The sequence below is a fragment of the Equus przewalskii genome, chromosome 3, assembly GCF_037783145.1.
Source record: "Equus przewalskii isolate Varuska chromosome 3, EquPr2, whole genome shotgun sequence".
Taxonomy (NCBI): domain Eukaryota; kingdom Metazoa; phylum Chordata; class Mammalia; order Perissodactyla; family Equidae; genus Equus; species Equus przewalskii.
Window position 1 is genome coordinate 59,018,084 of NC_091833.1, and position 27,832 is coordinate 59,045,915.

The window sequence follows — 27,832 nt, forward strand, 5'->3', positions numbered from 1 at the left end:
AAGATAATAATATTATCTACTCACATGATTATTGTGAAGATTAAACAAATTAATATTGCAAAGCTTTTAGAACAGCAACAGGCCATACTAAGGGTTAATCATTATTGCACTAACTTTGTAATCTCCATTGACTCTTGGTTACTGCTGACAAAGACTCTCTTTTTGACCTAATTTTAACCAGATTCCTGTGAGCCCTCTGCTAGACCAGGCCAGATCTTGGGCTTCCCTCTCTGCCCTTATAGAATCTATTTGAGCAAGAATCCTGCTAAATTAGTTTATCAACAATCTCCCACCCTGGCCTGCCTTCAGCAAGAATTCTGAGTCTTCTAGTAAGAACCCTGATTTTTCCTCTTAGTAATTTTCCGTCCACTGACCCCTACTCTTCTTCTTGGCTATAAATCCCCACTTGTCCTTGTTAGAGTCAAAGCTGAGTCGTATCTCTCTCCCCTAATACAAAACCCTGTTGAGGTGGCCCCCCTTGAATAAAGTCTGCCTTACTGTCTCTAACAAGGTCATGAATAATTTTTTCTTTAACAATGCCCTGTCTATGTCTTTAAATAATCAATCATCTCTTGTGCAGAATGGGAGGAGAGGCACATTTTGGAGCAAGCTCGAATATTTTAATCTTATCTCTAATAATTGAGCCTAATATATTAATATTTGAGATGTTGGTGGTTTACTGTCTATGCCTTAGCTACACAGGAGAGTCAAAAAGGACAATGTGATTGCTTAGAGGGACCAGCCTGTGAGGGTTGGGAGAATGGACAGCAGGAGCTACTGCCACTATAAAAACTGGTATTATAACAAATATAAATTTAATTTTAATGCAGTTTGCATTGATATTATTCTTTATCATGCAGCCACGAGCTCATTTGTTGAGATACAAGAATAAGCAACACAGTAGCTCAATGTCCCAACACCTTAGCAACATCTCTACCACCTTGTTAGAGGTTTGCTAAGGATGATTGTCTCGACCACCAGTTTCCCCCAGATAGTTTTTATTCTATTATTCTGTAAGAAGTGTGGGAAAACATTTTTTTGACAGAAATGGTTTTTAATAATAAAAAAATTGTGAGAAAGTGCTAAAACACCTATCATTCATGTAGATACATACATATTTACTGATTTGTTATCTTATTCCATTCCCCAAAGAATATCTCTTAAGTGCCAAAAATACTAACTGAAAGGTCACACTGAAAAACTATATTGTATGGGGGATCAGAATTGGCCACCCCAAAATGTGTCTCTTTGGCTATTTTTAAGAAGAAAAGACTGAAATTTGGAGCTGGCCCAGTGGCATAGTGGTTAAATTCGCATGCTCCACTTTGATGGCCGGGTTTCACAGGTTTGAACTCCAGGCACTGACTACACACTGCTCATCAAGCCATGCTTTGGTGGCATCCCACATACAAAATAGAGGAAGACTGGCACAGATGTTAGCTCAGGGCCAATCTTCCTCACACACACACACACACACAAAGACTCTGAAAGAAACTTTGACCTTCCCTCTAACTGCGTAAGGAAGATTTAAGATAGAATGCCTAGCCCTAGCACAGGCCATCACCATAGATAACTCTGTGTATTGGTAAACCTGAGAGGAGCCTTGCTAAGCCCATTTTTATCAAAGTTCTGTCTCTAGGTCCCATTGTCTATAGATAGTCCAGCAAACACTTGTTTAACAAACATTTGCATTTCCATCTTCATGTAAATTGCCTTCCTCCCCTTTAAAGTCCCACACCACTACCCCCAACATCCTCCTTTGTCTTTAGCTGAAGATGGTATTTAAGGTGGCAGCTTTGGCCGTCCTGGCAAGTTACTTAGTTTTTCTGGGTTTCTGCCATATATACATGCCATTAAACTTCGTTTTATTTTCTCTTGTTATTCTGTCTCATGTCAACTTAATTCTTAGACCAACCAGGAGGACCCAGAGGGTGGAGGAATTGTCTTCCTCCCCTACAATTGTTTAATCTTTAGAAGAAAAATAGAGGTGATGTGGGGTAGCATTTTAAATATCCTATAGACAGTAGAAAATGCTGGGGTCTATTAAGACTTTTACAGACCTAAGCCAGCCCTGATGATCTAGCTGTTAAAGTTTGGTGCTCTCACTGCTTTGGCAGCCTGGGTTCCTTTGCCAGTCTTGGAACTACACCACCCGTCTATCAGTTGCCATGCTGTGGCGACAGCTCATATAGGAGAACTAGAAGGACTTACAACTAGGATATACAACTATGCTCCGGGGTGGGGAGTGGGGGGTGGGGGGGGGCGGGGGGGTTGGGGATAAAAAAAAGAGGAAGGTTGGCAACAGATATTAGCTTAGGGCAAATCCTTTCCTACAAGAAAAAAAAAACAAAACTTTTACAGACCCACATAATGTTACCAATCCTACCCTAGACAATGCATCTAGGAAACTACTCAGTAACCTAAAGAAACAGCTGTTATCTCAGGTTGGGTTTTGTATAAGCAGAGCCTGAGAAAGGGGTTCTGGTGTGTGTACTTTATTGAGTGAGTACTCTTTAGAAACAGCTGTAAGGAGGAGAAGAAGCGGGATAGGAAAAAGGTGAATGAGGATATCGTCCAGGTGAAGTCTGGGAAGGAATATGGAAGGGTGGAAATGAGTCAGGCCTTGGTTGCCCTTGGAGAGGGGAGGGGTATACCCTCTCAAGTGTCTCCAGTGAAGTGGCTCCACTTAGCTAAGGTCAAGTCTCTGGAGAAAGTCACAGGCACAAGCTGTTAGCCAAGGTGCTGGCAGCAGCTGTAGGATGGCTGCCTCAGCCTACAAAGGAGATCTGGCCTGGGCGACATATGTCTACCACACGGCTCTTCATTGTTCTTCAGTGCTGATTTTTAACACATGATGATAGGAACTTCATTTTGTGCATTCTTTGTGTCCCTGGGACTTACCACAGTGCCTAACATATGGTAGGTTTTTAATAAGTTGTTTCATTCATTCAAATTACCTATTGAATTTACAAAGCAATTTCTTTAAAAACCCATCTAAATTCAGATTTTATTTTGTACTCTTGCTAAGTGACATTGTGCTGTTTTCTTCGTGCTCTTGTCACCACCCCAGCTGCTTACATTTTACAGTCTTCTCTGCCTGTCAATAGGAGAGGAAGGAAGTGTGGTCTTGTGGTTTTAGACGAGTCGCTTAAGAACGCAGACCTGCTAGCCTTAGCTGTCTCTTGTTGGATGCCCAGTGAAGTCACTGAACCTCTCAATGCCTCCAGTTCTGGGAAAGGAGAATACTAAATCCTTAAAATGGTCTGTTTTACTTCAGCTTAGCGACATCTGTCTTACTTCTCTTTTTATGTTAAACCTTTTTACATTATCCATGGTGAATGAGAACTATCTAAAGCCCCTTCCTGTTGGAGATAGAAGTCTGGAAGCTCTGATGCTTAGAGAACACATTCCTGGAGTCTTAGAATCCTGAGACGCTGGGCTTGCACACTCTGCTGTGGAGAGAGAAGGGCTAAAGTGAGCTGGTCTTTGCTCATGCACCTGAATGCACGTGGGCAAACTGACCTCATTCTGCACGTTTACGCATAGAGGTAGGCAGAGAGGGATCTGAGGGGTGGAATCTGATGAGGTTTCCAACAAAGGAACATTTCTCCCTCAACAGAGAGGCCCCTGGGCCTCTCTGAATGCCCCTTTAACTCTCCTTTAGGTTTCATCCAACCTTCTCCTAGACTAGAGAAACTGTCTGATAGCTACTTTCTCCCTGTCTACAAGCATCTAACCATGCATGCCTACAGAGTGGGGAGCTGGATCATGGTCACGATCATGACCAAGAAAGCCCTAATTTTTTGAAGAGATGGAGACAGACTGCCAAAAATTCTGGTATTGAAACTACATAACTGAAGGCATTAAATCATAGAAAATTGGGGAACAAGGTCGAATGAGGAAAGTACAAAGATCTTATTGCAGTGGATACATAAACTCAAACACTCTAATGGAGTTAATAGCCTAATTGAAATGTTACTCGTAAATTACATCTCGATTAAATTATGAATTAATAAGGCTTTTATAACCACAAATTATACCAGGTATTTACCTCATGAATAATCATCTGGCTCCACCAGAGATGAGGAAGGTTGGACTTGGCGGAAAATAAGAGGGACTTTGGAAACTGATTTAGGGAGAGAATTTCTGAGGTTGACTCTGCGTGCATGCGTGTGTGTGTGTGTGTGTGTTTTCACTGTGAGCGTAGATAACTAAATGTGTGATGTGGGAGGGAAAGTTGGGGTTGGGAGGCAGGGATAAAGAGGCATAGGGTACTTTGGAAGCAAGTAAACAGAAAGTTCATAGACCTTTAAGGATAAATCTTAAGTATTTTAAAAAATTTCCTACAATTGTTGTCTATTCTCCTCTCAAAGAGTAGGTAAAAATCACATTCTCCTGTCTAGAAATTGACGCTTATGAGAAAGAATTGCACAACTCCATCTGTATACAGTGGCAGCATCAGATGGAGAACTCTGCTATCATACCATGGTAGGGCAGGGTGGTAAAAAGTTTTGGGGAGAGGAAAGTTGGTTTCTGCTGGCTTGCCCTTTCTCAAGCATGGGAATCTTACCGACTGAGAAATTTAGTTCCCTTGCATGTATCAGACCTACTATCCAAACTCTCTCCTTTCGTGGCCTCTAACCTGCCTCAGAGAGCTTACTGCTAGGGACAGTCCTCAGGAATGGGTATCAAGATACCTACAAACAAGGTGAGGATATTTGGGGTCATCACTGCTGAGCGCATGGGCACTGGGGTACAAGAAACATTAGGGGGAGAGGGAATATGGTAGAAACTTAGTAGTGTTTATCATAGATTGTTTTTCCTCTCATTCCTGGGCACACAGGAACACATTCCAGCCTCCCTTGAAGTTAAGTTGGGGCCATGCATGAGCTCTGGCCAATGAACTCAGAATGGAAGTGATATGTGTCACTTCTATTCTATGGTGGTTGAGAACACGCATGAGTTCTCTCTCCTCCCCTGCTTCAGTATTGCAGGAAGTCTTGCGTTGTAGGTGGACTAGCTGTAAGGTGAAAGCAACCTGGATTCCTAAGTCATCACTTGGAAAGGAGCCACCCTGAAAAGCTGCTGGACATACAGTAGACTTTGCATGAGTGAGGTTTAGGGTTTGTTTATTGCTGCAACATAGCAGAGCCTCTCCTGACTAATACAGAGAAGGATGCAGAAAGAGACATGAGGAGGTGCCTGGAGACAGCCCTGCTTTCATCACCACTTTCCAGAGCCACAGAGAAAGGGCCTCTCTTCTAGAAAAGGAGGCATCAAAAAAATCTTCAGTGAAGGTAGACTTTAATATCTGTATGCTTCTGTATTGTCTTTTACAACAAGAATGTGGTTTTAATGTAATTTAAAAAAATAAAAGTTGGGAAAAACACTTTGGGCGACTTCGAGAAGAAGCCTTCACAATGAGGAATTTGGAAGACCTCCACATCCCTCAAAAATGTTTCCATCCCTCCATTTACAGAAAGGTTTGTTTGGGTTACCAAGCACCCATTTAAAAAATGACTCAGTGAGGCAGCGTAAACAAAGTGAATTCCTGGATGGGTATGATTTCACTCACAAATGCTGGTTGCTGCTGGCTGAAGACACTTGGCCTGGGTCAGCTTCATTTGGCAGGTTGATGGTATAGAACTCCAATTCGCTTCAGTTGGTCGACCCTGACTTTTTACTCCCTCACAGTGATGAGCAACAAACCCAAAACTCCTTAAGCAACTTGGGATAGTTGATGTTGATAAAGTTTATTTCCTGCAAGCAGCCTGAAATGCTTTGGGGAAGGAAGCAGAATATACAATAAAATAAGACAGTATCTAATAAGTAAGTGCTGCTGACTTAAAAAAAAAAAAAGTGAGACGATCATTCCTTTGAATAAACCACAAGAAATTACAGAAGTTAGTTTGCATGTGTTCCATAAGACATCAGTTCACTGGACACTATGAAAATGACCTTCTTTATTAATGCTGTTGGTGGCTCCAGCAACTGAATAAGACAGTGACAAAATCAGCTTCATAAGTTCTGCTTCACAGCCTTGGTAGCACCATGGGACCTAGAGGCAATGCTCCCATCAAGTCTCCTACATAAAAACACCCTCACAGAGACTTGTATTTGTCACCCACTGTTGAAGAGAAAGAGACCCAGGTGGACAAGAGAACCCGAGCTCTCCTCTCTTCGACTCTCCTTACTCCTCAACTCCTGCTGCCTCTACTCTCTCTTCCCCAAACTATGAAAAGCTCTCTTCTCAGTAATTTATTCTCCTCAGTTGATTAACTGTTGACACTTGGGTGGGAATGGGTTTCTCTGGTGAATTAGCACAAGCAGGAATTTTCCCTGTAAACCTTTTCTCTCTAATTGTGTAGCCATGGGCTGTTGGTCCGGTTAAAGGGATTTTACACATCAACACTAAGACGGAATGTTTTGGGGATAAAGAGCCTATGAAATCACACAAGGATCATTAGTAGGTTGGCCCAGAAATGGAAGTTAATCAAGATCATTTCACGCTGCTGGAGTGAAGGTCAAAAAATCACGGCTCTGCCAGTCTCTCTTCAAAAGGCACCCTGCTCTCCTAAATAAGATCTGAAAGTCTTCTGGGAGGCCTGTCCCCCCAAGTCCTCAGTGGTGGCCAAGTTTTCTCCCTGCCCTGGACCCTGCCTTGCTCTTGCATGGATCTCTCTAGAACACCTGGGCCTCCCCTCTCTTAGCTGGCTGGGCAGGAGATTGGGCTCCCCTCCCTACTTCCAGATTTTAACATTTCCCCTTCCCATACTCTTAAGAACTGAGATGTGTATGTTACTTTCTCTAAGAAACTTGATTTTATTTTCATTATAGAAATATACTGTTATATCACCTCTTTTCTGAAATTTTGGAATGCTCAGATTTAATAAGGAAATGCCCCAGGTTACTCAGAATATAAACAATTGAGGTGGTCATTTCTTTTTTAAAGCCTCGTTTTAGCATCCATTCATTATTAGAGGTCCCCAGAATCCCCAAATTCCCCAATCAAATGCATAGATGTGTTGTCACACCTTTCTCACATTAAATTGGTTCTCATACCAATTCCAGTGTCGGGGGAGGGGGTTCCTCCACACACCAACAAGCAATTCTCAGGCACCAGCAGAGTGTCTGAGAATTCAACTCAATTCTGACGCTATCTACCCAGAGATAGCATCAGATTCCACAGGTTAAGGGTTCAGTCCTACAAGACCGGTCCCCCCACCCCGCAATTTCCCCCACACACACGCTTCAGACATCAGTGGGAAGCCCAAGTTGTTGCCCCAGCTTTTGACGTCTGGCTACGGATTGGAGGTTCCCACAACCCACTCCTCAGGTTTGATTTATTTGCTACAGCAACTCACAGAACTCAAAGAAACATTTTTCATACTACATCACCAGTGTATTACAAAAGGATAAAACTCGAGAACAGCTGGATGGAAGAGATGCATAGGGCAAGGTATGGGGAAAGGGCTTGGAATGTCCATGCCCTCTCAGAACAAGCCATTCTCCCCAAATCTCCACTTGTTCACCAACCCTGAAACCCAGGGGCCAACTTGCTTGACTATACTCAGTTAGTTGCCTGTTTGCAAAAGTAGTTAGATAATGCATTACTAAAACTCACCTTATAGATAACATTTCTGAAGCCTGGATCACCATGGTAAAGGGTGCTTGAGTTTTTCAAGAACTGAGAGTCAACTCCCTGTCTAGTTCAGGCTGGTTAAGACCACCGATTCATCAACCGGGCCTGTGCAGATGACCAATATGTGACCCTTTGACATGAAGGAGCTGAAAACTCCACCCTTGGATCATGGTAACACTGCCATTTTGTGAACATGTGTCCTATGAAGAACTGTGAAGCTTGACTACGCTTGTGCAGGTCATCCATTACCTCACTTCTCCTTACCTCCAATCATTTATTCCCACTTCAGACCACCTTGATCCTTTATCCCGTAAATATCTCTAATCCCCATATTTTGGGGAGGCAGATTTGAGATTGGTTCTCCCGTCTTCTCATTTGGCTGCCTTGTGATTAAACCCTTTGTCTTCGCAAACTTGTCATCTCTGTGATTGGCATAATCATGCAGTGGGCAAACCAGGTTATTTGGTAGCAACCTGGACCCCATCTTTTTGAGTTTTTATGAAAGTTTCATTGTATAGGCATAATTGATTAAATCATTGGCCATTGACAATGGATTCAACTTCCAGCCCCTCTCCCCTCTTCATGGTCAGGGGGTAGTAGTGAAAGTTCCCACCCTGTGATCACATGGTTGGCACTATTGGCAACCAGCCCTCATCCTTAGGTGCTTTCCAAAAGTCACCTCATTAACATAACAAAAGGCACCTTTATCACTCTCAACATTTAGGAAATTTCAAGGGTTTTGGAAGCTATGAGCTGGGAACTGTGGATGAAGACCAAAGATATATAAGAAATATATTTTGATTATCTGAATGACCAAATATATATTTCTAATAACTCACAATATTACACACATGTTTCATTAAGCCTGAGTAATTATAATGCAATTAAATTGGTCTGAAAGAACGGAAACTGACTCACTCAGCACTTAACCCAATTCCAACTTACTTTGATAAAACAAGGATTTGTTTTTGATTCTCCATCTGTTTCTATGTTACGTTTTATTATCACCAAAAATAATTTGAAATTTTTAGAAAAGATTCATAAGATGTCCATTGAGGAAAATTGATTTATTGCCTATGCTGTAAATTTTGAACTTATTCAAATAGCAAATAATGATTCTTTCAAGGTTTCTAAGTATTTATTTTTGGAACTAATATTCCAAAAATTGGATAAACTAATGGGTGTTTTTTTAATGTAAAATATCTCCATAATATAACTACTGAATATAACCACACTGATGGTTTCCCTGTTGCAACTTTAAGTTGCTATGTTATTTGAGTAGCTTAAAACCTTGATGAATCTTGGACAACATGCAATATATGGTAGATGTTAAAAACAAAACGAGACCCAAATGGAGTCACTTATGCTAAGCCCCATGTCACCAGAGACTTCACTTAATTACAGTTTCAGCTTTCCTAGAAATGGAATCTTAAACCAGTTGATCAGGAATAGCCTAATCGGCACTAGTTAGATAATTTGCCTGACAGCCCCCTGCTATCCCCTAAAGGGAAGTTACCTTGCAATAACCAGTCCACGTTTTTGTCTTGTCCCCACACCCTTCTGCCTATAAAAGTCTTTCATTTGGGGGCCAGCCCCATGGTGTCGTGGTTAAGTCCAGCATGCTCCACTTTGGTGGCCAGGTTTGGATCCCTGATGCAGACCTACACTACTCATCAAGTCATGCTGTGGTGGCGACCCACATACAAAATAGAAGAAAATTGGCACAGATGTTGGCTCAGGGCAAATCTTCCTCACCAGAAAAAAAAAAAGTCTTTCATTTTGTACAGCAACTCGGAGCTCCTTTCTGTCTGCTAGCTTAGATGCTGTCTGATTCATGAATCATTGAATAAAGCCAATATCTTCAAACTTTACTCAATTGAATTTTTCTAACATAGATTATACATTGATCATGTAATATCATTTTTAACCAATACAACAAGAGGCTGTATTATGAAAGTGTTTAGAGTCACATGGAACAATACGTGGAGTTATGCACTCAACTTAGCCTAAAGTTTCCTCCCCTCCAACATCACACTAATAACGTGAGATGTTAATTAGTAGGTACAACAGAAGATTTAGGGTTTTATTGCCTCTGTTTTCCTCTCTCATGTTGTTTGTGACTGTTGAAGAACAATGAAATAGTCAAAAGGGAGACAGCAGGAGAGAAGTCAGAAGAAACATACAAGTTGCAAAAAACACAAATTGAATAGCCAGTCCCTTAATAAATTAGTGTTAATGGTGCTCTCAACTATTGATTAACCAAACAAACGAATGGGGAGGTAGTTCCTGCATTAGTTTGCTAGGGCTGCCACAACAAAGTACCACAGACCGGGTGGCTTAAACAACAAAAATTTATTTGCTCACAGTTCTGGAGGCTAGAAGTTTGAGATCAAAATGTTGGCACGGTTGGTTTCTCCTGAGGCCTCTCTCCTTGCCTTGTAGGTGGCTGTCTTCTCCCTGTGTCTTCACATCATCTTCCCTCGATATGTGTCTGTGTCCTAACTTCCTCTTCTTAAAACAACACTAGTCATATTGGATTAGAGCCCACTCTAATGACTCATTTTAACTTAATCACCTACTTAAAGACCTTGTCTTCAAAAACAGTCACATTTTGAGGTACTTGGAGCTAGGACTTCAACATATAAATTTTAGGGGTAGACACACTTCAGCCCATAACAGGGTCCTGACCAAACCACCTGCTGAAAACCACTAAAAGTTTCATTTATAATATGCAAAGCATCTTTTTAAATGCATCAAAGAGCTGAGAGGAAAAAATATATACACGCAGGCCGAAAATTAAGTTAAAGTGGGAACCTCAGTAAATAAAGAGAGCAGTGAAACTAGTTTCACTTTGAGGCACTTGCCAAAACCTGGTGACTTAGGCATTGGTTTTTTGTTTTTGTTTTTTCTTTAATTTGCAGAGAGCAGAGAATTGGAGGTGAAACCTAAGACTTACCCAAAGTGAGGAATCTAATAAAAGCTCCCCCAAAGCAAAGGGATAAACAGCCAGTGTAAGGGTGAGCTAGAAATAAACCTGTCCCCTTACTCATACCGCCAAACCATGGAAAACAGCCACTTTTGAACCATGGCGTTGGGTGGAGAGAAAAATTTTTTTCTAATAATTCAGTTATAAACCAGCCTCAAGCAGGTTTGTAGCCTGAATTTATACTACTTTCGTTGCTCAAAAAGACTCTAAGGCCTAGAATTTAACTTAAAGTGGTCTTAAGTTGATCTCGTCCCCAGGTATCTGGCACAAGCATTCTGGTTATTGATTGCTGAGTAAGAATCCACACTCCCCCAAACTCACTATCATAAAACAACAGGAATATTCTTCTTCTCATGGATTCCGTGGGTCAAGAATTTGGAAAGAGTACAACAAGGACAACTTGTCTTTGCTCCATGGCGTCTGGTGCCTATCTGAGAAGACTTGAAGACCAGGAGGTGACTCAGGGTCTGGAAGCTGGAATTTTCTGTAAGCCAGCTTACCCGCACATCTAGTGGTTGATGCAGGCTGTTGTCTAGGACTTCAGCTGAGGCATTGGCCAGAGTACCTACATACGGCCTTCCCATGCGCCTGCATGGGCTTTCCTACAGCATGGTGGCTGGTTCCAAGTGCAAAGCATCCCAAGGGAACCAGGGGGAAACTGTATTGCCTGTTATCTCCCAGCCTTGGAAGCCACGTAGAATCACTTCCACTCTAGTCACAAGCCCTCTCAGATTCAAGGAGAAGGAACATAGATGTTACTTCTCAATGGGAAGAGTTTCAAAGTCACATTGTAAGAAGAGCACGTAGGAAGGGAGATATTATTGTCACCATCTTTGGAACATAGAATCCGCCATCCAGAAGCATATGCAAATTCTTTCTGGAACAGCATTTTTTCAGCTCAGGCCTCAAAGTATTTCTCCAGATAAAGTTCCAAAGAGTAGTAGCACAAGAATCACAAAATACATAAAATTCACATAGAAAGAAGGCATTTCATGCAAGAGCCAGCAGAAACAACCAACAGAAGAATTAGACCCACAAACCTTCAGATATTGGAATTATTAGACAGAAAATAAAATAACTATGCTTAATATGTCCAAAGAAATGAAAGAAAAATTTAAAAATATGAATATGGAAGAAAAGACTATAAAAATGATGAAGGAGATTTGAAAGAGAACCAACTAGAATTTCTAAAGTTGACAAATATAAGAACTAAAATTTAAAACTCAATGGACAAGCAGCAGAGTAGCCACAGTTAAAAAAATCATGAATTAGAAGATAGATCTGAGGAAATTATGTAGAGTGCAGCACAAAGAGTCAAGGGGATGGAAAATATGAAAGAGAGATTAAACAACATGGAGGATAGAGGGAAATGTCTAATATTTAGCTATTCAGAGTTCAAAAAGGATAGGAGCGAGAATGAAGAAGAAGCAATATTTGAAGAGATAAGTTCTGATAATTTTTAGGAACCAATGAAAGATACCAGTCAACAATTTTAGAATTATCCACGAATCCCAGGCAGGATATATGAGAGGAAATCCACACCTAGACATATCATAGCAACACTGCAGCAATCCAAAAACAAAGAAAATATTTAAAAATTTGTCCTTCCAAGGAGTAACAATTATACTGACAACAGATTTCTCAACAAATATATGAAAGCCCTAAGGCAGTAGAATAATATCTTCAAAAATGTCAACCTAAAATTATATACCCAGTAAAAATATCATTCAATAATGAGGGTGAAATAAAGACATTTTTTGAAACAAGAAAATGCAGAAAGAGTTTATCACCAATAGATCTTAACAGAGGATGTTCCAAAAGATTCAAAGAGGGAAAGCTATTTGAGATGAAAAGTCTAAGATGCAAGGATGAATGGTGAGCAAAGAATATAAATCTAAATAAATATGGACTACACATTATAAACATATATTTGTTATATCTAAATATATTATATTTAGATATAAAACAACACCAATAACATTGTGTTAGGTTAAAAATACCCAACAATATTTGCATATGTCAGGAGAAGGGTATTCAGAGCAAAAGTGTTCCAAAGATCCTCCTATTGTTTAGGAGGAAGTTAAGCATATTACATGATAAATTTCTCAAATAACCGCTAAAGTAATAGAGAAGAAATGGAATGAGAGAAATTGCTCAAATAATCAAAAAGCAGTCATGACAGGAGAAAAAAACATAGATAATGTGGGACATAATACCTTAGAAACAACTTACGCTAGTAATCTCAATAAACGTAGGTAAATGAGCTAATGCTCCATTAAAAAAAAAGAAAGCTATCAGACTGGATAACAACAACAAAATCCAGCTCTGAGCGGTTTACATGTGTTCTGGCTCTTCTCCACTCTTCTCTGCCTGGCTTTCAGCCCAGCTCCATGCTCTGCATCCCCTGAGAGCCTTTCGCCTCCAACTTCTGGTTGGGTTTGGCCAATAGCAGATAGCAGCAGAAGATCACAGGGCAGGAGGAGTGAAAGGTGGGGATATCAATTCCCCCAGTTTCTCTCCCTCCTGAGCCAGAGTTTTTCAACGGTTGTGTTGTGTCTACTTAAGACCACAGATCCTGAAGGTGCCCCCTCTCCCAGCAACAGCTTATACTGTGTTCCAGTAACACTGCTCTCTCTGTGACCCTTCCGGGTTAGGGTAGAAACAGTTTTCCCTGTTTCCAGTGCCTGAGTATTTCACCATCTTTTGTTGGTTCCCCTAATGCTGTCCACACCTCTCTAAACACTTTCTTCTTTAAACTCTCCTCAATTAACATTTTGAGAGTACCACCTGTTTACTTCCTTCCAGGATCCTGACTCACAACAGAAGACACACTTAAAACATAAAAATACTCAAAGGTTGAAAATAAAAGATTGAAAATGTTATAGCATGCAAATATCAAAAAAAAGAAAAAAAGCTAATTTCACTATACCAAAGCAGACTTTAGGATTAAAAATCAATTTAGAGATAAAAGACATACATGATAAAAAAATTCACTTCACTAGTAATATGACATTACTACCATAGCCTCAAATTATAAAAAGAGAAAAAAATTGAGGGAATTAGATAAATCTATCAAGCTAATGGAGAGTAAAAATGATAAGAATGATCTACAAATAGCAGGTTTTTTAAAAAAGTACACCACATGTTTGAATGGCTTTCTAACAGGTCATTTATTTTCCTAATTTTATGTTTTCTTAAAGTAATAATGCCTTTTGTTTGCATTTACCTGAGAAGATATTGATTGGCAGCAGAGAAAGGCAAGCACAAATGTAGACAGTAGCCAGAGGAAGTTATGTTTTAGAAACTAACGGGTTAAAAACTAATTTTTCTTGCAATAAATATGACTAAGTGGTTAATATCATTAATATATCAACTTAAGAAAAATACTAAAATTCCAAAATGTAAACAGACACAAAAATAGATAATTTATGAAGAGAAGCTAAAAATGGTTAAACAAATAGAAAATGTTCAACCTCACTAGCAAAGAAATAGAAAATTAAAAAATAAATTATTTTCATCTATAAAATTAACAAAAAATTCTTTCAGAATTAGATATAATACCCAAAGCTGTTTGGGATAAAGTAGACACTGTCTTGCACTGCTGGCAGGAATAAAAATTAAGACAAGTTATTTGGCTTATAACATTGACCCTGTAATTCTATTTCTGGGACTCTATTCTGGAAAATAATCTGAATTAATGATAAAGCTTCAAGTACAATATGAAAATGTGATTGATAACATATTTTTTAAAAATTAGAAGTGCTCTTCTCCTTTTCTTTCCCTTTCCTTCTCTTGCTCCCTTACATTCAATTGTTCACTTTTTGAGCAATTTAATCTAAAACCCATTAGATGAGAGCTCAGCAAGGTAGATGTCCCCACAGGTGAGCACTGGAAGAGTCATGGTTGCCCACATGGGATGGCAGAGTACCACTGAAGTGAGAAAGGGATCTCTGCAGGGGAGTGACTCAGCTCATGATGCAGGAAGCCTGGCAGAGAGAGGAGAGCATTTGTGGGAGGGTAGAGGGATAGCCTAGAGCAGGGTGTCAAGGCCCAGTTAAGGTGAGGAGGACATTTGCAGGGGTGGGAGGGTAGTGGCAATTAGGGGAACTGGTTACTTACAGGAGATTGATCAGATAAGTAAATACATTAAAGATAAGGGAGCCAGGTTTCTCACTACCAGAGAAACAAGTTTCAATTACAGGAAGGGAGAAAATGAAAATGAGATATTGGCTTAGAACTGCGGATATTGGTGTGAACTCATAGCTTTCAATAGAGATATATAGAAAATAAAACTAAACACAGATATAAATGCATGTATGTATATGTATATATGTCCATTCTGAGGATCTGGGAGTAGTATCACCCCGATAGCAATGAGCCCACTAGTGCCCAGATGTTGGTTTCTAAACACTCTTCTCCACTAAAAGGAACCAGGGCTCTTTGGAGAAATAGCTGATTCCAGTGCTGGGGCAGGGAATGTACAATGAGCTACAGCGTCTTGTGTCAGAAAGTAAGGATAGGTTCAGAGAATAATGGGAACACCTCAAAAGATTACATAAGTCATTGACTAAAATAGAATAACATACATCCATACTCATCCACATGATATAAACAAATGGATTAATTGATCATTTGAAAAGGAATGACTATTTACATAGTCTCCAAGTATCTCCCCATAAAATATTTATTAATTATAAGGGAGGAAGAAGAGTAATTGCACAGTGAAAAAGCCTGGCAGAAACCACCTTAACAAAGTGATCAAAGTTAACATGACCGGTGATGGAACAAATTGAAATCATGTGTCATCTAATAAGATACAATAAGGAGAACACAGCATTGCTTCCGGAATATACCTACCAAAGACGCATGACTCCAATCCAATCATGAAGAAACATCCAATAAACTCACAAAATAACTGACTTGCAATCTTCAAAAGGATCAAGGAAATGAAAGTCAAGGGAAGGATGAGGAACTGTTCCACATTTAAGACTAAATAGACACAAGAACTAAGCACAATGCTTTATTCTAGACTGGATTGTTTTACTATACAAAACGTTATTGGAACAACAATGGAACTTGAATAAGGTATGAGGATTAGATGGTAATAATGGATCGACATTGTTGTCTTAATTTGGGTGATTGTATTATGATTATGTAGGAAAATGTCATTATGGGTAATACACACTACCTTACACGTGTGGTTCACTTTAGCTAGACCATACTATGTCATGTTGAGGGATTGGGATAGCATAGAAAAAAGATTAAGAGCACAACTTCTCGTTTCATGTGGAGTTTGCATCCTAGAATCATCAGTAGCTGGGTGATCCTAGGAGTTTCCTAAATGTTCTAAAATTCGGTCTTGCAAATGTCACTGCCCAGGGCCATCTGCGCAGCCCACCCCACTGTGTTCTTTGACATCGCTGCTGAGGGCAAAGATAGCAGAAAACTTTCATGCTCTGAGCACTGCGGAGAAAGGATTTGGTTATAAAGGTTCCTGCTTTCACGGAATTTTTCCAGGATTTATGTGCCAGGGTGGTGACTTAACATGCCATAATGGCACTGGCAACAAGTCCATCTATGGGGAGAAATTTGATGGAGAATTTCATCCTTAGTCCTGGCAGCTTGTCCATGGCAAATGCTGGACCCAGCACAAATGGTTCCCAGTTCTTCATCTGCACTGCCAAGACTGAGTGGTTGGACGGCAAGCATGTGGTCTTTGGTAAAGTGAAAAAGGGCATCAATATTGGGGAAGCCATGGAGCTCTTTGGGCCCAGGAATGGCAAGACCAGCAAGAAGCTCACCATTGCTGACTATGGACAAATCTAATAAATTTGACTTGTAGAGAAAAAATTAAAAAATAAAATTCTTCCAACGGTTCAATTGTATATCTCTAGGATTCTTCTGAGAATTAAAATAATTAATCCATGTAAAAAGAACTTAGTAAAGCAGCCAGCACATAGCAAGTACTCAATGAATGAAGTAGTACCCCCTTATCCTCTGTCAGATGGACCTCCCTCTGACGTATGGTCGGAAGGTCAATAGTAGCTTAAGGCTAAGTCACAATGCCTGCGTCATTCACCTCACTTCATCTCATCAGCTAGGCATTTTATCATCTCACATTATCACAAGAAAAAGAAGAGTGAGTACAGTATGAACAATAAGATATTTTGAGAGACCACATTCACATAATTTTTATTACAGTATATTATTAAAATTGTTCTATTTTACCATTAGTTATTGTTGTTAACCTCTTACTGTGCCTAATTTATAAATTAAACTTTATCTTAAGTATGTACGTATAGAAAAAAACATAGTATATGTAGAGTTTGGTATTATCCCTGGTTTCAGGCATCTACTGGGGCATCCACTGTGTGTCTTGGGACAAATCCCCCATGGATAAGGGGAGACCACTGTATTAGTTGTTGATGTTGTAATTATTATTAATTGGAGTCACATTCTAAAACTACGTGATATTAGCAATGCTCTAGATATATTAATCCTTATGTAGGAATGGGGGAACCTGGAATTTGAAGACAAGTAAGGTGGCTGTTGAAATAATCTTAGCCTATAGTAAAAAAGACATTGATTATAACAGTGAGAATGAAAAGAAAGAACTCTGAGAAATGAGTTCTGGAAAAAAATTATAGAATTCAGGAAATAATTGCAGTTGAGGGGTACAGAAAATGGAGGCATTAAAAAATAACTTCACTGTTTTAAACTCTTGAGCCCAAAAGAATATAGACATCATTGGAAAAAATACAGACAATGGGAGAAAATCTACTTGAGAGGGAGGTGAGAGAAAGGATGAAATGATATTGGATCTGAGGAGAAAAGTGGAAATCTACGTAAACTATTTAGAGTCTGATTGGAAAGAGGAAGGACTGGATTTAGTTAAATGGGACAGCAAGTCGATATTTGAAAAACTATCTGAATAAAAGTAATAAATTAGTAAAAACTGATAAATTTTCTTCTTTAAAAAAATTTGTCATAGGGTTAACCAAAGGTTTGAGACAATCATCTAAGGTTCTTTGGATAAAAGCAACAGAAACCAAATCAGATTAAATTAAGGATTAATTAATTAAATATGTATTGCCAGCCTACAATGTATAAGGAATTTCATAGCATTAAAAAAAACAGATTCAGGCCGGCCTCATGGCCTATTAAGTTCTGCACACTCTGCTTTGGCAGCCCAGGTTTGGTTCCCGGGCATGGACCTATGCCACTTGTTGGCAGCCATGCTGTGGCAGCGAACTACATACAAAATAGAGGGAGATTGACATAGATGTTAGTTCAGTGCAAATCTTCCTCAGGAAAAAAAAAAAGATTAAATTTGTGATATCATGGAATTTTCATTCCAGTGGAGAGAGACACACAATAAGCAAATTAAAAAACCACATAGGGGGCCGGCCAGGTGGCGCAGCAGTTAAGTTCACACATTCCACTTCAGCAACCCAGGGTTCTCTGGTTCAGATCCCAGGTGCAGACATGGCACTGCTTGGCAAGCCTAGCTGTGGTAGGCATCCCACATATACTGTAGAGGAAGATGGGCACGGATGTTAGCTCAGGGCCAATCTTCCTCAGCAAAAAGAGAGGATTGGCAGCAGATGTGAGCTCAGGGCTAATCTTCCTAAAAAAAAAATTCATATATAACTTTTTAGGGGGTCATAAGTGCTGTAAAAAAATAAAGGTGGGTAAAGGGATAGAAGGGGGAGGCTAATGCAGTTGTCCAGCTGAGAAATAGTAGCTTGGACTGGGAGATAATGCGGGAGGTAGTAAGTGAGAGTTGGATTCCAGATATATTTTGAGATAGAGCTGACAGATTTGCTAATGAGGGTGTACAGGGAGTCTCTGACTGCCCCTTCAGATCCACTCTCCAATCCTTCCCATAGCCTGGAAGTCTGCCCTCCAAAGACCACACACCTGGAGTCTCCTGTCCCCCTTTGGTTGAGTTCAGACAATAAAATGAACAAGAAGGAGACTGCAGGGCAGGAGGAGGACAAGACGAGGATGTTTATTCTCCTGGCTCCTCTGCCAGGCTATAGTTTGGCAATGGCTGCCCTTCTCTGCCAAAGGCCGCAACTCCTGTCAGGTAGCCACCTACTATGGTTACTGCCCAAGGGGGGTCATCTGCCTGCCACAAGACAAGCCAATAGTCAAGAGGCAAGGAGGTAGGAGAGAAAGGGATTTTTTCTTACAGCTTGCTAGCAAGAGGGAACATGGCCAACTATTGTCCAAAAGAACCAGCTTCAGGGGGGCACAGAATCTTGAAGCAGTTATATAGGCCAGTGGGTTATAGAGAAGAGGGTTAGTAAATGTTGAACACTCTGGTGTTGCAGACTGGGAGTTGCCACATCAGATCCTTCAGTTGTCAGGGATATCAGCACAGAATCTCTGTCCAGAGGCCATCACATTCCTAGAGAACTCAAAAGAATAAAGTTCTCATCTTATGGCAGCTGGGAGGGGCCATAAAATCTACAGAGCCTGCAAATACCCTGGAGACAGATCCTTACTTATCTAGGCAAACTAAAGCAAAGATTCAAAGGGGCTGCTGAGTCAGGGTTAATCATAGTTCCAACATGGCTTTCTTCTATAAGATGGCTTCTCTTTTGACTGTGCCTGTATCAGTTAACGCAGCGGTGCTAACACTATAGCTACAGCCCTGGCTGGTTCAGGTAAACCCTCCCCACCTTTGGCTCCTTGCCGCCAAGGAGTAGTAATGGCTTCCCATGGTGACTACCTCCTGGGTGCTTCACCATTTCTGATTAGTTTCCCTTAACCTGACCCCACAATTGTAAATAATTTATCGAATTTTCCTCAGATACCCCTTTAGTGTGCTATCTGTATCTTGCCAGGACCCTGAGTGACACAGCATATGAGAAAAAAAGAGGAGTCAAAGATGACTCCAAAGTTGCTGGTCTGAGCAACTGGAAGAATGACGTTGCTATTTACTGAATTGGGGGAAAAATCAATAGCGTGAAATGAACTCATTAGAAAGATATGGGGTAGCTCACAGAATAGAATAAATAAAAAACAGAAACGTAAAGGAGTGGGTTGAAGCTCTTGGCCTGCTGATTAGATCCTGGCAATGATTAGATCAGAGCTCCAAGCCTTCCGTTTAAGGGAAGGGGCCGGAGATCTTAATGCTTGAAGGTGGAAATAAAACAAAACAAAACTGTTGTTGACGCTGCCTGGGCTACAGGATTCAGCAAGCTCCAGGCCTAGAGGAAACCAGACACTGCTAAACACACTTCCAGGCACAAGTCAACTCTTTCAACAAAGAATTATTCAGCCCAAAACATGAACAGTGCTGAGGCCAAGACGCTCTGCTCTACCTGAAGGCTACCACACACTTCAGTTTCTATGTCTCAGAAGGCAAATCAGATTACTCTAGATCCAGCACCTCAAACTCTATTGGAAACCAATTTTAAAAGTGATAGTGGCAAATATATAGGTACCATCCAAAAGAGGCTGTGCAGGAATAGGTACCACATTTGGAAATTTTTGTTTGAGAGCTTAGAATTTAACTTTACTCCACTATGGTCAAGTACAACTGCACAAATGAACACAACCCCACTCAATGTAGCACAGGTTTACTCCTGGTTTAAAGAGCATTCTGTACGTGATCAAGTTTGCAACGAAAGTTAATAAGGTTGTAAATCATGTTACAGCTTTAAAACTCACACAGGACCCTTTCCAGGAAGCAGAGAGCTATGATATTGTTTAATGACACGTTCTGAGGCAGGCCTGCAACAGGGCTGCATTCACTGGGCACAACATGCTTTCTGTGTCCCAAGGATTCTCTTGGGACATGCTGACCTAACTGGAGGAGGTAGACGAACTCACTGGAGGAGGCAGCCTACACTCCAGATGTGCCTTTGTCCTTAGCACGGTGGGAGAACGGAGAACCTGGGCCTGGCGCAGGGCCAGGGAGGCACTGACAGCAGACGAAGAAGGGGAACTTTGCAAATGAGCCACAGATCCTCAGGCTTTGCACGACTCAGTTGTTTCCTGACATTCTGGCAGAGGGAGACGTTTTTAATAAAGAACAATTTTTTTTTTCCATTTGGAGCTAGAAAGTTTTAAGTCCAAGATAAACATGCTTCGTGTCCCAAGAAAGCTCTGTTCCAGAGAACTCTGTATCCTTGGCTGACTTATGCCTCCCCAACCCCTTAGGATCTGATTTCTGATTCCCAAATCTGAGGTGATACTTCTGTCCTTTATTTTCTAGGTCCAGGGGGATCTGGACCCTCAGGAGGAACCAGCCTTCAAGGCAGAAATTCCATGGCTATGTCCCAAGAATTTGAGCTCCAGTTAGCAGGAAAAATGTGATAATTCTATGGCTTTCCCCTCCTCATTTTGCTACCTCTGGAAGTCCCCTAAATTTACTTAACAATATTTCCCTGAAGCTATAAAGTCAGGCTTTTTTTTTTTCTTAACTCAGGAATGTTTTAATTGTAAATTTGAATTCCACAGAGCTTTTGCTTAAGTACTACAGTTTAGGCTGTCAAATTAGTTTTGTAATTTCATTCAGTAAACTCTATTACTGATTTTTTTTCTATCACAAATAAATATGTAGGTCATCTCTTCAGATATGTATTTTTTGGATATTAGCAATCAGTTAATGTGATAAGACCATTAATTCACTTAAAAAAGTATTCTTATAAGATTAACCAAAGTTTATTTATTCTATTATTAAATCTTTGTGTATGTGTGTGTATGTATTATACATGTATCATAAACATTTTGTGAAACAAATACAGAATATGTTATAAAACACAACCATTGTCTTATTTGGAATAATTTTTTAAAATTAATCTTATTTTTTAAAAAGTTATATTTAGTATTCATGTGTTTACTTCTTATTTTATGACATGGAAAAATGACATCCACGGGGTGTTTTCTCCCCCAAACAATGTAAATATCCCGTGAAATATTATGATATTCATTATTATCATTTGAAGCTTCAGATTTGCCTTCTCTTCACTGGTTTATCCTTTCTTGTTATAAAGCAGCTAAATAAAAATATAAGTTTATGACAAATTCCCCTTAAAGATTGGATACAAAATTGTATGCTTTCTTTCATACAGTGATAATAATTAGAATCCCTGGTAAATGTATAAAAAAGGAAAATGTATCATTAAATTCTTATTAATTCACTACAGTGGTTGCTTAGTTTATCTCAAAACATGGTCTTCAGACTACCTGAGGATGCAGGTGGTGACATGCAGATTCAGGACCTAACCTCAGAAATTCTTATTCAGTAGGCTGGGAGTGGACCCAGGAATCTGGTGTTTTTTTGTTTTTGTTTTTGTTTTTTTGCTTCAATGTGGCAAGCAAGTAACACTCTTACAAACATCTTTTTCACATGTACGGGTTTTTTCAGCTTTACTGAGGTATAATTGACAAATAAAATTGTAATATATTTAAAGTATATAATGTGATTTGATATATGTGTACATTGTGAAAAGATTCCCACACTCGAGTTAATTAACACATCCATCACCTCACATATGTACCGTTTTTTTTTTTAAAGATGGAGTTTTTTTTTTCCTGGGAAAGATTTGCCCCAAGTAACATCTATTGCCAATCTTCCTCGCTATTTTTCTCCCCCTCCCCAAAGCCCCAGTACATAGTTGCATGTTCTAGTTGTAAGTCTTTCTAGTTCTTCTATGTGAGCCACTGCCACAGCATGGCTACTGATAGACAAATGGTGTGGTTCAGCACCCGGGAACCAAACTTGGGCCACCAAAGTGGAGCCCACCAAACATTTAACCACTAGGCCATCAGTGCTGGCTCTGTACCTCTTTTTTTGTGTGTGGTGAGAACAACAGTTCTACTCTCAGCAAATTTGAATATACAATATAGTGTGATCAACTATAGTCACCATGTTATACATTAGATCCTCAGACCTTATTCTTCTTATCACTGAAAGTTTGTACCCTTTTACCAACCTCTCCTCATTTCCCCCAACCCCGACCCGTGGCAACCACCATTCTACTCTCTGCTTCTATTTTTACTTTTTTTTTAGAATCTACATATAAGTGTTATCATGTAGTATTTGCTTTCTCTGGTTGGCTTATTTCACTTCCCATAATGCCCTCCAGGTTTACCCATGTTGTTGCAAATGGCAGGATTTCCTTTTTTCCAACACTGAATAATATTTTATTGTATATGTATACCACGTTTTCTTTATGTATCATCTGTTGATGGACACTTAGGTTGTTTCCATACCTTAGCTATTGTGAATAATGCTGCAATGAACATGGGAGTTCACATATATCTCTTTGAGATAATGATTTCATTTTCTTTGGATAAACACCAGAAGTGGGATTGCTGGATCATGGGGCAGTTGTACTTTTAATTTTTTTTTTTTTTAGAGATTTTTTTTTTATTTTTTTCCCCAAAGCCCCCTGGTACACGGTTGCGTATTTCTAGTTGTGGGTCCTTCTAGTTGTGGCATCTGGGATGCTGCCTCAGCATGGCTTTATGAGTGGTGCCATGTCCGTGCCCAGGATCCAAACCAGTGAAACCCTGGGCCACCAAAGCAGAGCACGTGAACTTAACCACTCAGCCACGGGGCCGGCCCCTTTAATTTCTTGAGTAACCCATTCTGTTTTCCATAGTGGCTGTACCAATTTACATTCCACCAACAGCATATAAGGGTTCCCTTTCCTCCACATCTCACCAACATTTGCTGTCTCATCTTTTTGATAACAGATATCCTAACAGGTATGAGGTGGTATCTCATTGTGGTTTTGGTTTGCATTTCCCTGAAGATTAGTGATGTTGAGCACCTTTTCACGTATTTGTTGGCCATTTGTACATCTTCTTGGGAAAAATGTCTATTTGGGTCTTTTGCCCACTTTTTAATTGGGTTATTTGTTTTTTCCTATTGAGTTGAATTCCTCTTATATTTTGGATATTAACCCTGTATTGGACCAGGTGTTTTGCAAATACTTTCTCCCATTTCATAGGTTGCCTTTTCATTTTGTTGATGGTTTCTTTTGCTGTTCAAAAGCTTTTAGTTTAATGTAGTCTCACTTGTTTATTTTTGCTTTTGTCGCCTTTTCTTTTGGTGTCAAATTAAAAAAATCATTGCCAAGGGGCCGGCCCAGTGGCACAGCAGATGAGTTTGCACGTGCCACTTTGGCAGCCCAGGGTTCACCAGTTCAGATCCCAGGTGTGGACCTATGCACCATTTGTCAAGCCATGCTGTGGCAGGCATCCCACATATAGAGTAGATGAGGATGGGCATGGATGGTAGCTCAGGACCAGTCTTCCTCAGCAAAAAAAAAGAGGAGGATTGGCAGCAGATATTAGCTCAGGGCTAATCTTCCTCCAAAGAAATTTTTTAAAAAAATCATTACCAAGTCCAATGTCAAGGAGCTTTCCTCCTATGTTTTCGTCTAGGAGTTTTATAGTTTCAGGTCTCACATTCAGGTCTTTAGTCCATTTTGAGTTGGTTTTTGTGCATAGTATAAGATAGGGGTCCAATTCCATTCTTTTGCATGTGGCTGTCCAGTTTTCCCAGCACCATTTATTGAAGACACTATCCTTTCCCTATTGTATATTCTTGGTGCCTTTGTCAAAACTTAATTAACCATATAAGCATGGGTTTATTTCTGGGCTCTATTCTGTTCCATTGATCTAAGTATCTATTTCTATGCCAACATAATGCTGTTTTGATTACTATGACTTTGTAATATAGTTTGAAATCAGGAAGTGTGATGCCTCTAGCTTTGTTCTTCTTTCTCAAAATTGCTTTGGCTATTTGGGGTCCTTTGTGTTTCCATGCAAATTTTAGGATTGTTTTCTCTATTTCTGTGAAAATTGCCATTGGAATTTTGATAGGAATTTTGCATTGAATTTGTAGATTACTTTGGGTAGTATGGGCATTTTAACAATATTAATTCTTCCAATCCATGAGCATAGAATATCTTTCCATTTATTTGTGTTTTCTTCAATTTCTTTCATCAATGTCTTGTAGTTTTCAATGTATAGATCTTTCACTCCTTGGTTAAATTTACTCCTAAGTATATTATTCTTTTTGATGCTATTATAAATGAGATTGTTTTCTTAATTTCTCTTTCCAATAGTTCATTGTTAGTATATAAAAATGCAACTGATTTTTTTTTTTTTTTTTGAGGAAGATTGGCCCTGAGCTAACATCTGTGTCCATTTTCCTTTATTTTATATATGGGACATCAACCACACCATGGCTTGATAAGCTGTGGGTAGGTCCCTGCCTGGGATCCAAACCAGCGAACCTTGGGTCACTGGACTGGAGCACGTGAACTTAACTGCTGCATCACTGGGCCAGCCTCAAAAATGCAACTAGTTTTTGTATATTGACTTTATATACTGCAACTTTACTGAATTCATTTATTAGTTCTAGCAGGGTTTTTGGTGGAATCTTCAGGGTTTTCTGTATATAATATCATGTCATCTGCAAACAGAGACCATTTTACTTCTTCCTTTCTGGTTTGGATGCCTTTTATTTCTTTTACTTACTTCATTGCTTTGGCTAGGACTTCCAGTATTATGTCGAATAGAAGTGTTAAGAGTGGGCATTCTTGTCTAGGAATCAATATTTTAATTAGATTACCATGTTATTTTTATGCCCAATGAAATTTAAGAAGCTTTTATTTAAAAGATACCTGTTGTGTTTCTATTTCCCACTTGAAACAGAGAATCAACTTCATACCTACTTTTGTCTTGATAATTTTGTATTCTTTTTTCTTTAAAAATGTTTCTAAAATTTTGTAAGTCTCAAGCCCCACAGAAACCTCAATCTACTCCTGCTGTAGGTAAATTTGTAATGCATATTTTTGTTTTTCTAAATGACACCCACAGATGATGTCATTCAAAGGAACATGATGGAAAGCATAGATTTCAAAAGGAGATGTGAAGAAACTATGTCCAAAACAAGACAGAATCTACGGGTTAAGATCATCACATTTCCAGAATTTGATACCTCTGTAGATGAGTCTGCAGCTGCCAATTCTTGAGCATGAGTGGATGAAGGCAAGAGGCAGCAAGTTACCTGGCCACGGGAGCAGTTGACCTTTTGGGGGATCACCCCTGGTACCAGTTACAGTATTTGGTCAGATAGTATTTTGCAACTAACCAGAAGTTTAACTCTCACACTATTCCAGAACTAACTCTGCTCAACCCAAATTTGGACTGGGTTAAAAATATAAAAAAAGATTATGTCTGTACTAGATATGTCAGTCATCTTCCCACTCATAATCCATTATAAGAGAATCTGCCTTCTACCCTTTGGTCATGCTTGTCTCAGGTGATTCCACTTTCCTGTCCACAGCTGACTGAACCAAGGCTGAGCCTGTTACATGTTTTCATTTCAGAAGTTGAACTAAAATACAGAGATCAAGGCTATTCATATTCTACAGAGGAGCTCTCAGCTATGGGAGCATTGGGGCAAACATGGCACCATGGCAAATCAAAGCCTCAGGTGAGAACTGTGGGAGAGAGAACCTCAAGCCTTGGAAAGACCAGAAATGGATAGGATAGAGAAGAAGGAACAAATGGACATACTCAGAGAAACAGAGGTGAGAGATCATCTGATCTCGGAAAGAATAGCTGTCAAATGACTTTATACTTTTTGTGAAATAGGACTGTATGTTCTGAATTTAGATTCCTTGCTATCGCCTGAATCCCTTCCCACCTACACGCATAGAGCTGTGTTGAGGGGTTTTGGTTCCCATCAGCAAATATCCCTAATCAAGACAATGGTGAGCTTATCAGCCACAGTTTTGAGAGTAGTTAAGGAAGGAAGCACACATCCTGTGGAATGTGCTAAAACTGCAGGGCTTCCTGTGGGATGCAGTAGAGTGTTGAAGCTCAGCCTGGTCAGTATCAAAGCAGCAGGAGGTTGAGGGTCATCAGGGCATGAAGCTAAGGGGATGAGAACCCCAAACAGGCAGACTCCCTACCTACAAAGAGTAAAGCGAAGGGCATTCAAAAGTATTGAGATTTTAGCTACATAGGAAAGGGGTACATTCAGCTTCATAGTTTTACTTGTATTAGTTATATCTTTAATATGTAATAGCGTTAATGTACATTCAAGTTATGGTGATCAGAGAGTCACAACCTGGCTCTTTGCGACACTCAGAGCAGAGGTTACACTTTTTGCAGTAACAATCAGCAGAGGTATATCACTGCACGGTGGGCTAAGATAGATCAAAAAAGTTTTTTTTAAAAAATCTTTTCTTACTACCTCCACCTCTTTGTTCCAAATACTAGTAAGAATCTCAAGGGACCTAGGATGAAATTGATACACCAGCCAAAGCACAACTGCTACTAGTTGCTTTTTAAAAACAATTTTTTAAGAGATCTGGATCACATTAGTATGTGGATGAATTTGCTAATTGGCCTCTCAATATCCTTTATCTCCCATACTAATCATAGTTTAATCTGGATCCGACCGTAGCCAAAGATGGCATAGTAAATGGAATGTGAGCAGAAGTGATGCATGCAACTTCTGGGGCAGGTGCTTCCTTCACTCTTTTCCCTTCAAGTGGACTGGAATCAGGATGTGGCGGTGAGCCATTTTCAGGCACAAAAAGGAAGCCAACTCCCTAATGATGGGAGTGCAACAAAAGGGACATAGCTGGATTCTCCATAGTATAGAGCCACCACTTTGGTATCTCTGTTTTTTTGAGTTTGTTGTTTCAGACACCTAGCCAGTATCCTAAATAAGGCCATCATTACGCAGACCTTTCAGATGATTCTCTCCCCATATTTGTAACCTGACATAAATCTAGGAGAAGAGCACAGAATATGTTTAGAGAGATCATAGATATACCACTGCACAGTGAAGCTACATCAGGGGCAATAAACAGAGGACTAAGATCTTAATAGGACCTTAGAATAAAGAAGAGTGTTTAAGAATACTTAGGAAAGTGGGAACTCTAAGTATTTCCTAGGAATACTTAGGAGAGTGTGAGGAGAGGTACAATTGTAAGTTCAATGTAAGGGGAAATAAGGAGAACAAAACACAAAATAGGGGCCGGCCCCATGGCTGAGTGATTAAGTTCTGCTCTCTGCTTTGGCGGCCCAGGGTTTCGCCAGTTCGGATCCCGGGCACAGACATGGTATCACTCATCAGGCCACACTGAGGCAGCGTCCCACATAGCACAACCAGAGGCGTTCACAACTAGAATATACAAATACATACTGGGGCG

The 27,832-nt window shown here is 39.9% G+C and overlaps 1 pseudogene; it reads left to right on the forward strand.

Annotated features, from left to right (window-relative positions):
- The first annotated feature begins 16,064 nt into the window (after positions 1 to 16,064).
- Positions 16,065 to 16,462, forward strand: LOC103551364 (peptidyl-prolyl cis-trans isomerase A pseudogene; annotated as a pseudogene).
- The last annotated feature ends 11,370 nt before the right edge of the window (positions 16,463 to 27,832 follow it).